This window comes from Micromys minutus (assembly GCF_963924665.1).
Source record: "Micromys minutus genome assembly, chromosome: X".
Lineage (NCBI taxonomy): Eukaryota > Metazoa > Chordata > Mammalia > Rodentia > Muridae > Micromys > Micromys minutus.
Window position 1 is genome coordinate 123,433,777 of NC_137970.1, and position 16,031 is coordinate 123,449,807.

The 16,031-nt window shown below is 42.7% G+C and overlaps 1 pseudogene across 1 annotated transcript; it reads right to left on the minus strand.

Moving 5' to 3' along the window:
- Positions 1–5,139: 5,139 nt before the first annotated feature.
- On the minus strand, positions 5,140–5,926 carry LOC308415252 (UBX domain-containing protein 2A-like; annotated as a pseudogene). The gene has a single exon. The product of its transcript is annotated as a UBX domain-containing protein 2A-like (transcript).
- Between the last annotated feature and the right edge of the window lie 10,105 nt (positions 5,927–16,031).

The following is a 16,031-nucleotide window of genomic DNA, read 5'->3' on the forward strand; positions in this document are numbered from 1 at the left end:
AAGGTCCTCTCAACGAGGGTCTTTCAACCATGTCTGACTCACTTTCTTCCAGGAACTTCAGAAATAAATTCAAACCCCACAAAACCTCTTATGTGATGAATATCATGCAGAGTCAGATACAGTTGTGGATGTTTGCAGCTAAACATTTGACTGAAGACAGGGACCCTAATGGAGGTTCTAGGGAAAGGACTGAAATAGCTGAAAGGGTTTGCAACCCCATGAAAAGAACATTATCAACCAGCCAAATCCTCTACAACTCTCAGAGACAAAAACTCCAAGCAATGAGCACACATGGAGAGACCCATGTCTCCAGGTACATATGCAGCAGAGGATGGCATTGTCTGGCATCAATAGGAGAAGAGGCCTTTGGTCCAATGAAGGCACATTTTCCCAGTGTACGGCAATGCCAAGGTGCTGAGGTGGGACAGGGTGGTTGGGAGATGGAACACCTTTGTGGAAGCAAGGGCAGGGATGATGGCTTGTCAGGGGAGAGGCAATAACATTTGAAATGTAAACAGAGAACATAAAAGAATAAGTAAAGAAACTTACTAAGAACTCAATTATTCCAGGTATGTCAGAAATTGACTATGTGTTCCTCGATTTCCTGATGTCCAAAGATTGGCTTTATTCACTCCTTTCTAGATATCAGATTAAATGCCTCTGAGCTGCCATCACCAAGGTCTGGATATAGAGTTATGTGGGTAAATATGTCCATTTCAGGAACCTCACAATTCCCTGTTATGTGAAAAACAGCTCTGAGCTCCTCCTCTTCCCCAGTTAAGGATTACCTGAAACACTTTCTTACCGACACTTCCCCAGTTCCCAAATACAGAAGCACAGTACTGATCACACTTCCAGACACTTTGGAAGTGGCTCTAAGCCTTCAAGAGAATGCGGTCCTTTCCTGAAAGTCTCCCTTAAGGAACCTCACAAAATGTTTGCACTGTGCTAAGGATCCAGATGCAAGAAGTTCAGCATGGCCTTCATAATTCCAGGTACTTCAGCAAACGTCTCCATGTCCCCTGAAAAATCCCCGGAAGGCTGACACACCGAGTTACTGAAGCCCTGTCAAGGCAGCACAGAAAGACACTCTGAACTCCCTCAGTTCCCGGAACCCCATGTGTGCAGGTCTCTGTTCAAGAGCCTCCAAAAATGGCCTCAACACTGTCACCCACTTGTCCCCTATTCAAGTAGCTGAGTGTGGCCTTCATATTTCCGGACACCTCGAAGGATCAGAGTCCTCTTCCCCAATTCCCACAAACCCGAAGCAGTTTGTGAGAGACGCCCTTCCAGATGCCCTGGCAAATGACTCCAAACCCCTAAAGTACCTGGAGCCCCGTGTGCAAATGTTTCTGTACCAGGAGCCTCACGAAATGGCCTCGATACGCGTTAATTCCTCCAATCAAAAGCCGAGCGTTGCCTTCATATGTCCAGACACCTCGGAAAATGGCCCCGAGGCCTGTCCCCCATTTTCCACACACCTGAAGCACTTTGTGAAATAGGCCCTTCCAAGCCCAAGGGAAAGTGACTCCGAACCCCTCACGTGCCTGGAACCCCGTGTGTGAAGGTCTCTGCTCCAGGAGCCTCACAAAACCGCGTCAACACGCCTCACCCGCATGTCCGCTATTCCACAAGCCGCCTGTAGACTTTATACTTCCCGACACCTCAGAAAATGGCTCCGAGTCCCCACCTCCTCGAATTCACACGTACCTGGAGAACGTTGGGAAAGACACACTTTTAGTCCCAAGGGAAAGTGACTCCGAACCCCTCACGTGCCTGGAACCCCGTGTGTGAAGGTCGCTGCTCCAGGACCCTCACAAAACGGTGTCAACCCCTTCGTGCCCCCGCTTCAGGAAGCCGAGCGCGGACTTTTTAATTCCGGACACCTCAGAAAATGGCTGGAGTCCTCACCCCTCAAATCCCCACATACCTGAAGGAAGTTGTGGAAAACACCCTTCTGGGCCCAATGGAAAATGGCTCTGAACCCCTCACGATCCTGGAACCCCGTGTGTGAAGGTCTTCGTTTCCGGAGCCTCACAAAATGGCCCTGAGTTCCGGAAGTCACAGATGCACAGAGCACACGTGGACTTCACACTTCCGGACACCTCAGACCACGGCTCTGAGCTCTGCCCCCCACCCCTTAACTGGGTTTTGACGGTACTAGAAGGCTTTAAATTTATTTTTCTTACTTTAATTTAGACCTGATATAAGCCTTGTGAATCACATCTTGTAGAGTGGAATTCACTGCTATATAAAACAATCACTTTGTGTTTTAATATTATACAAAATAGACTTCATCTGAAAGTGTATGTTGTTCATTGTTTACACACGCAGCAGGTTTACCTCGATTCAGAATGTTATGATTTCTTGACAGTATATTTTCTGAGCTTTGAAAATGAAATATAACTTCATAGACAGTTCCTATGAACCACCAACCCAAGAGTGTGCATGGGCTGGACCTAGATCCCTTCCTGCCAAGTATACGACAGATGTACAGCTTGGTCCTAAGGCAGATCCCCTTAAATAAGAGCCAGGGTTTTTCCCTGAATATGTTGTCTGCCCTTATGGGGATTGCCACACCTAAATGGGCCACATTGCCTCAGCTGCAGAGAATGTACATTGTGTTTTTGACCTGAGGTACAAGGGGACAAGGGAAGTGTGTGAACAGGCAAGGATGGAGGAAGGGAAGAAGTTCTGTGTGAGGAGGGACTGAGAGAAAAAGCTGTCTATCTCACCTGCCAGATAAGACAGCTGACAATGACAATTCTGGAGACATGACTTAGGTCAAACTCTATTCTCCTGAGATGTTCACTTTACGTCTTGCTTTCCTTGGCAATTTATCCTTTATTTTTTAATTAGAGACTATTCTTTCTACTGGAACATCTGCCTGGCATGTACTCTACATGGACACACAAGAAACCCCCACTGCACCTTCTGGTTAATTAGAGACTGAAGGCTTTATTTGTAAATACACAAGAAACACTCTTGTGAGAAGCTCCTCATAAGAATACAGAGAAACTTTTGTCAATTATAACTATATAAATAGAAGGGTTTCAGGAAGAGTCTATATGAAACATCTCATAAGAATCCTGAACATATTAACAATCAAAAGTTTTTGCCTGTGTCTGAATAATAAAACCATTGATTATACTATTCCCCCTTTTTTAAAATTATTTATATTGATAAAAAGGGTTCTAATAGTGTTGTATACACGTTATCAACAAATATTTAATTTTCTGTTATAAACCTGCTAATCTCTTAGGTAAAGATGTTCTCCTTCAGTCTCCATTCCACCCTGCCCATCCAACACACACAAGTCTGGTGTATGGAAGCCTGGGAGCTAGGAACAAAGCATCATTAAAAATAGAAGGGCTGAAAGAAAGGACATCTGGTTATCTCCACAGGCTTCCTCATTATTCCTGAATCTTACTTAAAACCTCATCCACACTTTCCAGCACTGCTTCATCTGTGGATGGAAGGCAAGGTGCATGTTATGCCAGTAGTTTAGTTTAAAAGGGACATCCTGAGTAAACATGGAAAGAGGATAAACTGACTCGTGGAAACTTCTTGGGTGGAGCATGGTTAAGCACACAGTGTGGACTCAGACTTAGTATAGAACTCCTGCACTTACACTCAATACCTATGCACTATTGAAGATTCCAAGTGCAGTTGTCACCCACCTCAGTCAGTGGTCACAATGCTTGGGAAAGGCCAGTAATAGACTTTGTAGTTTTAACGTACTCTCATTCTGTAGCTCAAGCTGACCTTGACCTCATGGTAATGATCCTCATGCCTCAGCCTTTCAAGTGCTTAGGACCATGTGAACTGCCATTTTTGGCCAGGAACTAGCCCTTTGAAAATGACTATCAAATGACCCTTTGTCAAATTCTCTTTCCTAATTATACAGTCACATATTTCTTTTTCATTCCAACAAATAAAAAGCTTTGTCTTCTAGAGACTGTAAGCTATGTGATATTACAACACAGTGATTGTAGAGACAGGTGAGACTCCTCATCTTCATGAAGTCAGACATGACAATTTTGGAGAAAGGAAAATACAATGCTACCTCTCTAGATAAATCTTTCCATTCATTTAAAAATTTAATAAGCAGAATTGTTTGTCTATGTGTGTGTCTATGTATAACTTGAGGGCAGTGCCCACAGTTGTCAGACAAGGGAGTTGACCATCTTGGAGCAGAAGTTTCAGATGGTTGTGTACTGCCATGTGCGCTGGAAATTGAATCTAGCTTTACTGCAAGGACATCCAATGCTCCTGACTGCTGAGCCATCTCTTGAGGTGTGAAAGTTGTTACTAGCAAGACACAGGCTTTCACAATTTTTCTCAGGCTGACAAACTGCTGGACTCAAGTTATCCTGCCTGTCCAAGTGCTGTGTGCTGGAGCTATAGGGCACACGCCGCTGAGGACAGATTCAAAATTATTTTTAAATAAGTAAATATTTGAAAACTTTGAGGTTATTTTTTTCTAGACAGGGTTTCACTGTGTAACCCTGGAAGTTAGCTCTGTAGGACAGGCTGTCCTTGAACTCAGAGAGCCTCCTGCCTCTGCTTCAAAAATGCTCGGATTAAATGTGGTCTGCCACCACCACCTAGCTTTGGATAACTTTTCTGTGTGTGCTTTTACATTACAAATTTAAGGAGTATAAATCTTGGATACTGTAGCCAAATGAATATTTGAGTATCTCTTGCCATCAGAGTGAAAACTGAAAAGCTCTGAGGATGAAGCACAGGCAATATAGTAATTACATTGATGCTTTTGATAGGTCGTGTATAATATTTTAATGTACTGCTATTTAAAAAATGAGTTAGCTAACATTTATAAAAGTATCTGTTGTTTCAAAATAATATTTGAATGCTGATGCTGATTTAGATAATTGAATACTCTGCTAATTTAGATCACATTAAGATTAATGATGCAGCTATTTTATATATCACATTGGTTAACTAGTATAGAAAACAGGCATTTCTTCTGAATAGCCTGTTGACAAAAGTGCACAGACTCTGGTTGACAGCCCTGTCACTCTCCTAGCTTTTGATGATTGAACCCCCTAATAAAGGATTCGGAAGCCCACAAACCACAAGTTCAGTCACACTGACTTCTGTCTGCCACTTCAGCATGTCTCAAAACAGAAACTGGAAGAGTTTTCTAAAAGGCTCAGCTGTCTTTTGGAATCTCTGAATGATTATAGCATTCTGCAGATCTGCTTCTTCCAATGTGAGCTTCTCATCCAGAAATCTGAGGAAAGGAAGGGCTGTTGCCAGGGCAAAGGGAAGCCTTCTCTGAGATCCTTGGTATTTTTCAATGACGTCTTTGATGTGGCTCACCCTATGGGAAACGTCAAAACTTTGGACAGTCCTTTCCCCATTGGCGATCCAAATCTGGATCCTGGTAATCCTCCAAGTTGTTCAGTGAAACAGCAGACAAAGTGCTTTTATTGTCAACTTCAATACTCTGCTTTAGAAGCGATTCTTGGTGTAGCATTTCCTAGTCTGTGGCCCTGTCCTGACGAGGGCTGGAACATAGGCTTTGTAGACATACATACATCATATTTTTTAATCTTCAACGTTAAAATCCACCTCATCTTTCAAAGACTCCCCAAAATTCGGAAGTTAATACCCCCTTTTTGATGGAGTTCAGAAACTGCTGCCTCGCACCATCAGAGTAACTTCTAAAATCATCATTGACAGTGAATCCATTTTTCCATGATTTTATACTTACAACTACCTGTTTCTTCTGTTCAGTTGGGGCCAAGCATTTGGCACCAGCCTCCTCTTCTTCCTCACAAAGTCTATCCAAAAAATACTCACAGTCCTTTTGTTGGTCATCATTGAGGGGCTGATTGTCAGGAGGTCCTGTTCCACAAACCCATTCTTCTTTTACACTGACAAGATCATCTGCTTCTTTCATTCTCTTTCTGCTACTCTGGGTGTTGCCCCCTGGCCTAGTACCTGGTCTACGGGGACAGCAAGCACTACTGCTGCCATGCTGAAGCCCCTCAGCCCAGGAGGGCCTGCAAACCCTCTTAGGACCAGCAGCCTTTCCAATCCTCCCCAGTCTTATTCAGTGATCTATTGTTGCACAAAACATCATGACCAAAAAGCAAGTTGGGGAGGAAAGAGTTTATTCAGCTTACACTTCCACATTGTTCACCAAAGGAAGTCAGGACCGGAACTCAAGCAGGTCAGAAAGCAGGAGCTGATGCAGAGGCCATGCGTTACTTACTGGCTTCCTTCTCCTGACTTGCTCAGCTTGCTTTCTTATGGAACCCAAGACTACCAACCCAGACATGGTAGCACCCACAAAGGGCTAGGCCCTCCCCACTTGATCACTTGAGAAAATGGATTACAGCTGGATCTCTTGGAGGCATTTCCTAGAGGGAGGCTCCTTTCTCTGTGATAAGTCCCACTTGTGTCAAGATAACACACAATCAGACAGTATAACCCCTTCAAACTTTTCTTTGTTGGTGGAATCAACTCCTTGAGTAGGCAGCCAGGAAAACAGAATTACCTGGAGCAGGCAGGAAGTAGGGCTTAGGAGTAGACAGCACTGAGATCAGAAGCTATACAGCATGTCCTCTGAGGACAATGAGGAATGCATGACCAACACAGCTCCATCTCACAGTGTCTAGTGAGAGAAAGCCAGGGTTTGTGAGGGCCATCAGTTCTACAAGCCAGTCCTCATTCCTGCCTACTTTCAATAACTTTGTCCCATTTTCTTAGCGTTTATTCAGTGAGTACAAAGGCAGCTAAGTCCTCAGAGGAAGTACAAGGAGGCCTCTTGACAAGAAGATGGAAGAAAAGTGATATAGCTTGTCCCAGAGAGACAGAGTTGCATGCTGGGTCATTGACCACCAGCTAAGTCAAAGAGTGCTGTTTAACAATGTCTCCTGTTTGGTTTAGGCCTGGCTTGTCAGCAGACTCCTATGAGAAGTTGGCCTCAGGGATATCTCTTCTTCTGTGTCTCCTCAACAAAGGAAACCATCAAACTCAGTGGTGAATTGGACCATTCCCTAGGAATGTGTATGTTCTACTTGTGTGAAGAAAGAATATCAGTCAATAGATTCACGGTTGGTTATAGACCTAGTCAGGTTATATTTATCATGTTCTCTTCAGGATTTAGGGTGAGTCATTAATATGAAAACCTAAAGCAAAAAATTCAGTAAAATAAAGGGCAGAAGGACAAAGAAGCAGACTAGTTTTGTCTTGATTCTAAGTATTCTTATTTCAAAACTGGGCTGAAAATGGTAGAATTTCATCATTCACTTTCTATGTGTGTGTCTGTGTCTACATGTGTGACTGTACCACTGTGAATATGCCTGCACATCAGTGAGAAAGTACATGCATGGAGATCCAGCTGTTTCTATGTGCTGAGCCTTTTTACAGTCTAGGAACTATAAACATTCTTGCTTCCAAAAAATGTCCCAAGAACAGCTCCTTGTCTGTTCTCCTTCCTTCTCTTCTGTACGTTCAGTGTTGCCAGAATTTTCAGCTATACAAGTGGCTGGATGTATCTTGTGAGGAGAGCACACCAAGTCTTATTTATCCTGGAATCTCTTTTTGCAGAGCCTATCTTCTCTCAATCTTCTGAGATATATAAACTCGGGTCTGGAGAACACCAGTTCTGGAGTTCTGTTTCTTTCTTGAAATTAGGAGAGAAGAGAGCAAGTTCTTGTGAGAGATTAGGTGTGTCAGTTTGGCTTGCTCCACACAGGAGTGGCACTATTAGCAGGTGTGGCCATGTTGAAGTAGGTGTGGCCTTATTGGAGTTCACATGTCACCCGGGTCGTGTGCTTTAATACTCTCATCCTACCTGCCTAGAACTCAGTGTTCTTCTAACAGTCTTCAGATAAAGATATAAAACTCTCAGCTCCCCCTGCACCATGCCTGCCAGGATGCTGCTATGTTCCTGCCTGGATGATAATGGACTGAACCTGTGAACCTGTAAACCAGCCCCAATTAATTGTTATTCCTTTATAAGACTTGCCTTGCTTATGGTATCTATTCACATCAACAAAATGCTAAGACACTAGGGTTGCCTTTTTCTTATAATAAAAACGGTTACCTATCTTTATTTTAAGTTATTCTGAAGCAAGAAGCTACAGTGCTCTGGTATAATTAACACTGTAGCTTACCAATGGGCAGATTAAGTGAGAGGACCTTTGCTCTTTTTTCCACACATCTTCTACTCCAGGCCCTGAACCTGAAAGTTTATTTACATCCTTGTCAGCTAGGGCACGTTCTTTTTTTTTTTTTTTTTTTTTTTTTTTTTTTTTTTTTTTTTTTTTTTGGAGAAAGCAAAAAAAAAAAAAAAAAAAAAAAAAAAAAAAGTGACACTTTAAAAAAGATTCTAGCCATTATTTCTAAGGGATAGTAAAGGGGGCAAAGACCTCTCAGATTATATGCTCTCTTAATTTCTAAATTGAATTGCTCTATTAATTTCTAAGTTACTGTACTCGGCTGTCTCATCCTTGAACATGGAGTTACATGTGACTGTGAGCTTCCTTAACTGGTAATGAATGTATACCAGGGAAAACTCAAAACTCCAGAGTAAACAAACCTTGACCCATTTGAGCACCCATCTTGTAGCCCCAGGATAATGAAACTAAATGATTTGATGAAAAGAAGAAAGTTACAAGCTGCAACTTGCTAGAGCTTAGGAAAATGGGTGGCAGGTGTGATCCCAAAGCTAGGCTATCTCCTAGAAATTACCAAGTGTCTGTTTCAAAAAGTAACAAGAAGAGAACTAAGTACAGGTCCTGTGCAGAGGAAATGGGGTATCTGAGTGCCTTTTCTGACCCCTGAAAGAGAGCAAAAGCCAGAGCCACCCATGTAAAGACATTTGTCTCTGAGCACAGTACCTAAAACTTTTGTTTTTAAGGAGATACATTTAGAAATGGGAGGGAAACAACAAGGCCAACTGAATGAAATCCCACCTGAAAATGGGTAAACCCTGAATAACCTGAGACACTAAGAAAAGTTTCTTTTCTTCTGAGCTTACCCTCACACATGTTCAAAAACATTTGGGGTTAAAAGACAGGAAGAAAGACTTTAACTTGCCTTGCCTTCTCATATGGGAAAAGTGTCTCTATACTTCCAGGGTTAAGACTGTCAATGGTAAACAGCCAAAGACAAAGTTGATGTGAGCTATGGCAAAATAGAGAAGAAGTAAGAAAATCACAGTTAGAAAGTTGGAAGCGTTCTGGAGAGATGGCTCAGCAGTTAAGAGCACTGACTGCTCCTCCAGAAGTCCTGAATTAAATCCTGGCAACCACATGGTGGCTCACAACCATCTGAAATCAGATCTGAAGCCCTCTATTGCTGTGTGTAAGACAGAGACAATGTACATATATATGTATATGTATATATATATATATATATATATATATATATATATATATATATATATATATATTTGTGTGTGTGTGTGTGTGTGTGTGTGTGTGTGTGTGAAATAAATAAATAAGTCTTTTTCTTTTAAAAAAGAAAAGTGGCACATCAGAAAGAGGCCTAATATCCAAGGTCTACAAAGAACTCAAGAAGCTAGACACCAGAGAATCAAACAACCCTATTAAAAATGCGGTACAGAGCTAAACAAAGATTTCTCAATTGAGGAATATTGAATAGCTGAGAAGCATCTAAGGAAGTGCTTGACGTCATTAGCCTCAGGGAAATGCAAATCAAAACAACCCTGAGACTCCATCTCACACCAGTCAGATTGGTGAAGAAAAAAAATTCAGATGACAGCAGATGCTGGTGAGGATGCAGAGAAAGAGGAAAACTTCTCCACTGTTGGTGGGTTTGTAAACTGTTACAATCACTCTGGAAATCATTCTGGCAGTTACTCAGAAAATTGGACATAGTACTCCCCGAAGACCCAGTTATTCCACTTCTGGGCATATACCACAGAGAAGCTCCAACATACAACAAAGACACATGCACCACAATGTTCATAGCAGCCCTATTTATAATAGCCTGAGGCTGGAAAGAACCCAGATGTCCTTCAGTAGATGAATGGATACAAAATTGTTGTATATTTACACAATGGTGTACAGCTCAGCTATCAGAAACAATGACTTTATGGAATTCTTAAGAAAGAATTGTTAAAAAGTATGATCCTGATTGAGATAACCCAGTCAGGAAAAAACAGACAAAATATGCAGTCACTGATAATTGGATACTAACCCCAGAAAGCTCTAAACACCCCAGAAGAAAGTCACAGACTATATGAAATTCAATAAAAAAAAAAAAAAAGAAAAGGAAAAACCATTATGCTTAAACTTTACAGACCAAGAAAACTTTGACTAATTCCATGTTACATCCTGTTTTACATGTACTTTATTCTCATTGTAACTAGTAAGATCTTAATGCACACTATCAAACCTTTAAAAAAAAAACTAAGCATTGACAAAAATGTATTCGTATACTTTTATATAAAAATGCTTAAAATCTGTATATTTATCTTTCTTTTTTAAAAAATAAAGTTATTCAATTAAAAAAAGAAAAACCATTATACTTAATCCTTACACACCAAGAAAACTCTGACTATTTCCAGGTTACATTTTGTTTTACCTGTACTTTAAGCTCATTGTAACTAGTAAGATTTTAATGTACACTAACAAACCTTTAAAAATATCTAGTGCCGACAGAAATGTATTAGTATACTTTTATGAAAAAATGCTTAAAATCTGTACACATATCTGTCTTTTTTTAAATAAAGTTGTTCAATTAAAAAAAATAATAAGAAGACAAGTGTTGAGCACCATTATGTAGGAATTGTCTGGCTAGACTCACCATAGGAAGATGACAGGAGTTAGGACAGTCTATAAGTGACAAAGTCTCAGTGTCAGGCAGATGTCTGAATCTGACAATCCCATTGTCACAACACAATTCTGGAAAGGCAAAAGAAGGGGAGAATGAAAGAATATACTGGGCAAGTGAGTTCTTGCTATTCAGGACAGTTTAGGCATGTGGGGTCAAGAAGCAATCTGTGGTTGGGCACTGCTGTTTGATTAGTCTGTGCTCCATGGTCCGCCCCATATGAGCCAAGTCCCATTGACCATCAGGGCAGAACTCTCTAAGAGTATTCATCTGTGTGCCACACTCAGTGCTAGTTCACTAGAGCTCCCACAGCCCTGCAGAGGAAGATCAGCTTCCATTCACCCCAGCCTTCAGCACCCTCCCACAGTGTATCTCCAGTTGCCTGTTAGTTAAAGATCTGAAGGTTTGGCAATGGCTACACATGCACACTTTTGATTGCTCAGGAGTAAGCTCAGGTAGTAGACTGCAATAGAGAAGTTCCAGATACATCTCTGGCCACACACACCTTGGAAATCAATATTAGAACCGGAAGATGGAAGAGGGAGAGGAACCTCTATGCAATCACCCCGGGTGGGGGAAGGGGACATGTCCTCTTCCACTTGTTTTGGAGAAAGTGGAAGGGGTATGTAAAGAGGAAAGGAAACCACAGAGAATGGTGCTGGATTTGTCACTGCTTTCAAGGCAGTTACACACAAGCCATCCCATTCGTACATTGCAGACTTCTCTGCAATATGTTACATGTGGTGTGTCAATCTTGTCCTGAGATTGGAAGGAGTATTGCTCTCCGGTGACCCCAGCCCCTGGGATTAGTGCATGTAGGCCTATGTCTGCCCCCGCCACCCAGTAGACCAGCTCACTTTATAGACCAAGAGGCAGACTAGTCTACCTGTCTCCTTATAAGTGAATGTGCAGTGAGTACCTGGAATTCCTACTTAGGTCAATGAGGCATCCCCAGTGCCATGGACCTTGAGGCCAATGATGGATACTCACCCACTAGCCCCTACTCACTATCCAAGGGTTTAACAGGCCTTGTTTGTATCCCATTCAAATGAGCTGTGTCATCGAAGGTGCCTCCCTAGAGTCTGTTCTTCAGACTGTCCTCTCAGTCATACAGCTAAGGGTGGATAATTGGAGCCTGGAAGGCATGTAATAATGAGAATCTATAGATTAAAGCTATAGTTTGGATGCTAAATATCCTGCCAAGGTTCACATGTTAAAGCCTTGGTCCATAGGGTAATAATATTAGTAGGTGGGATATAAATAGATATATGTAAGTGTCCTGAAACACCTAGGAAAGCAGTTGTGGGTTCTCAGCTCATGATATGCCTTTGTTGTGCTCTGGGACTTGAGAAACAGCAGGTTGCTCTACCACTCATTCCTGTGCTTCTGCTCCCCAGAGAACTGAAGAAATGTAATAATCAAATTTGCTATCGCCAGAGACAGAATTCAGCTAAAACTATTCCTTTTAAATATTTTGAATATTATATTGAAGTGACATGAAGCTGGCTTGTACTGCTAATAAAGGTTATAATATAATGTAATTCATAATATTTACAATGTGCCTAAGAGCAATGATATCATTCTGTAAGTGAAGGGCAAGGCCTGAGTGAAAAATCTATAAGTCACCTTCAGAGAAACCCCAGTGACCTCACTCTCTCCTGTCTTAAGCTCTGAATGGAGAGATTAAAGAAGAAACAGAGCCCTGAATGAAGGTTTTGTAAACACACAAAAAATCACCATAATTACAGCTATCTATGAACATTTAATTGTTGACTGCCATTAAGCCAGTTTCTACCATAAAATTCTTCCCTGACTTTTCTTCCTGATGGAGTGAGATCTAGGTTCTAAGCCAAATAAGTCCTGTCCTCTGGTTGCTGTTGGTCAGAGCTTTATCAGTTACAGAAGAACAGAGTGAAACAAAGGCTGTCTTTAGGTAGGAGAGTGGAGGGAATGGTAAAAAGTCCCTGACAGGATCTCTTCAGAGGACTGAAGGAAGAAGTCACCGAGGAGAATGGGGCCTGTGCTTCACAAAGCTGACCATTTACAGCATGGCTGCAGCAGCTTAATATGAAGATGAAGACAGAGGGAGAACTCTGGTCTTTTGCTCAAGGGCACATACACACCATTCTATCCACCCATGTTATAATGATTCCCCCATCACTGGCCCACAACCACAGGAGAGGACCGAACCTTTACTTCCTGATCAGAAGACCAGTGGTGCTCAAGTGGTAAGTAGAAGGAAGGAGCCATCAAAGGAATGAGGAGCTTTGCATGAGCCTGGTAGAGATGGAAAGTGTAACCAGTAACCTTGAAGGCTGGGACAACAGTCCATGTGAAAAAAATTCTCTGTGGTCCCCTCCATCCCATAAGCCTTGTTTTCTGTAGCATTTGGTGCAGGAGAGGTACAAGTCACTGGAAGGGACAGAACAGTCTCTTGTCAGCCAAGCATTTATGAAGTCTTCCAACTTGGACCTGAAATTCTACAAGACTCTGATTATGTCTACCAATGACCAACCCTGAGCCTTGTCTCACAGCGCTCTCCCCAGCTATACAACAAAGTACAAGAACATAGATAATCCACAATCCTATTGCAGCCCAATATTTAAAATCTGTTCCTGTCTGCAGCACCACTCCAAACACCTTACCACAGAATCCACAGCTCTGCTCAGCACACCTACCTACTCGACCACAATCAGCATTGCCCTTGTTCATCTGGAAGACCTAAAGACTCCTTCAAACTCCTTCCTCAGTACTAATAGACCTCCTTAGCTCCTGCAGCACAAACTTTAACTCAACCTCAGAGATACATACCATTGTGTCAAAATTCAAAGCAATAATACCTCAAACTTCTGGGTCTCATCCTGCCAGTACATAGACCTTGCCTACTAGGTCAGTATTCATGGCAGATCTTCAACTCCTACCTCACACTCAGGAAAAATCTCTCTTTGATACTCTATATGTCTGCCTCCCTAAGTCACAGTTCACAGCTGTGCATCCGAATCCTACCTCAGAACTCACAACCCAGCTCTGTTCCTTCCTTAGCACTTGCAGATCTACATCCTTACTCTTAGACCCACTCACATCCTAGCCTGCTATTCCCATAACTCTGTCCACCAATGTCAATAGAATCCTACCCCGACTCCTGGGTCAGCACTCAGCCCCAGCCCTACAGTACCTCAACAGGCCAGCCAGGGCTAGACCTCCTCTTGGACCCCAGCTGTTGTAACACTCATTGGCCTGTCTTGCTCCTTCCACAGCACCGCCTCCCAACTCATTGCATCAGGCCCACAGAGCTCCTCTGCCTCTTTTCCAGACTTTCCCTGCGAGGCTTCATCATGCTCAGCACTGTGCTTGCATGGCTTCAACCTGAGTCTTTTAATCTCTGGATTCTTGGATTCTATTTCTCCATTCTCTTTGCTTCCTGGGTCCTTACTAAATACAGACCTTGCCCCAGCCTGAATGATCAGAGCTCTGCAGATTCTTCTAAGTCCAACATAATTTCCTAGCGGCCAAGTCAGACTACTGCATGCTCTTTTAAATGGATTCCCAGTCCTGGGTGCAGAAGGTGTGGTATAGGCCTGCTTTACTGAGTATGTACTGTTTCACCTCTTGGGAGAGGTGGGCATATATTCATGAAGGTACACCTGTTGCTCTGTGTCTTTTCATATCTCTATTAGGAAAGCTGTCAAAATTTGGATAAAAGCATCAGAGCTCAGCCTTGGAATACCAGTCAATTGGGGGTGGGGCAGCCACAGGATTCCAGATCAACAGTAGTACCTGTAGGTCTGGACTTGGGTCATTTGTGCTTATCCATGCCCTAGATATTCCTTCATCTGACTATGGCAGCCATGCATCCTTGTACTGGAAATCTGGCTGGGAAGCATGGAGGTGAAGCCTGCTTGCCCATGGTGAAAGACTGAATGATGCCTACTGTAAGTTTCTGGGACAAACTGCAAGAGAAAGGGGGACCTTTGGCACAGAGCCAGTGAGCCTGAGTCTCCATAAACTCACCTCTACTTGTACTTTTCTTTATTGTGTGACACAGTAACCATGCAGGACTGACTGGAGACCAACCTTGCCAGACCATTCCTCCTGCCAGCCTTTTATATCCACTTTCCTTCTAAATGTGGGTGTGCACAGCCAAAAATGTCAGTGCTACAACACGTGAACTAGGCCATCTTTAACTTGAGGTTTTGAACTCAACAAGACAGGAGATTTTGCAGATGGCAGGAATGAGGTCTGTGATGTAATGCCTTTTGTGTTTTGCAATTTACATCAATGGCAATGGAATGCAATGCATCAAATCCTTCCCTGCACCTGTTACTGAAGAGATGTCTTCTTTCTGTAAGATGTTGATTTCCTCCTGTTGGGTCCTGCTTCTTAGAAGACAATGTCCATCCCCTAACTTACTGATGGATATCCCATGTGGTAAAGCAAGTGAGGGGAGAGGCACTCATTTCTGTCTCTCAAGAACTCAGTTCTCATGAGAGTCTTGGTGGCAGTGAAATAGATAATCATGAAGAGGAGAGGAACAAAGAATGCCCCTCTGTGCTAATGTCACTTCCAACAGCTATGAAAACCCTGCTTAGGCCTAGATGACTCTCTCTTGTGTGTTCCCCTATGGAATGGTGACTTCTGTCTCCACCTATCACACATCGTAGTCTTTTCTCTAAAAATGTCTATCCTGTTCTTCTATGTCCCCTAGAATTCCATAGACATATACGGGTTATCTCAGTGTCAGCCCTTTGCAGTGACCCTGTCACCAAGCAGGTACCCATTATTCCTGTGCAAGACGATACATTAGATCATCAAGTTCCATGGAGTTTCAGGTAACAGGGAACATGTGTTGAGTCTGAAGGGCTGGTTATGATGTGTTTCTGTCCTGACCCAAGGGGGTCTAAGGCAGGGAAGGTCTGCTAGTTCCTCCTACCAACAGCCTTATGTTGTGTTTGCCATAAAATTCATCAGTCTGTGAGTTGCATGTGTGTTCTATGTTGAGTCCTTTCCAGAATGCTGCGATCAGCAATCAAATGCTCATAGAGATGACAGCACCATGAAACGGGGTAGGGGACAATGACACTGAGGGAGTTCAAGTCCAGGCCCTGGTCAGTGTGCAGATATGACAGAGCAGTGTAAGATGTTCTCTGGCAGTGTGAGGAATCTGTGTCTGTTAGAGTTTGGTCGCTTGGAGAGGA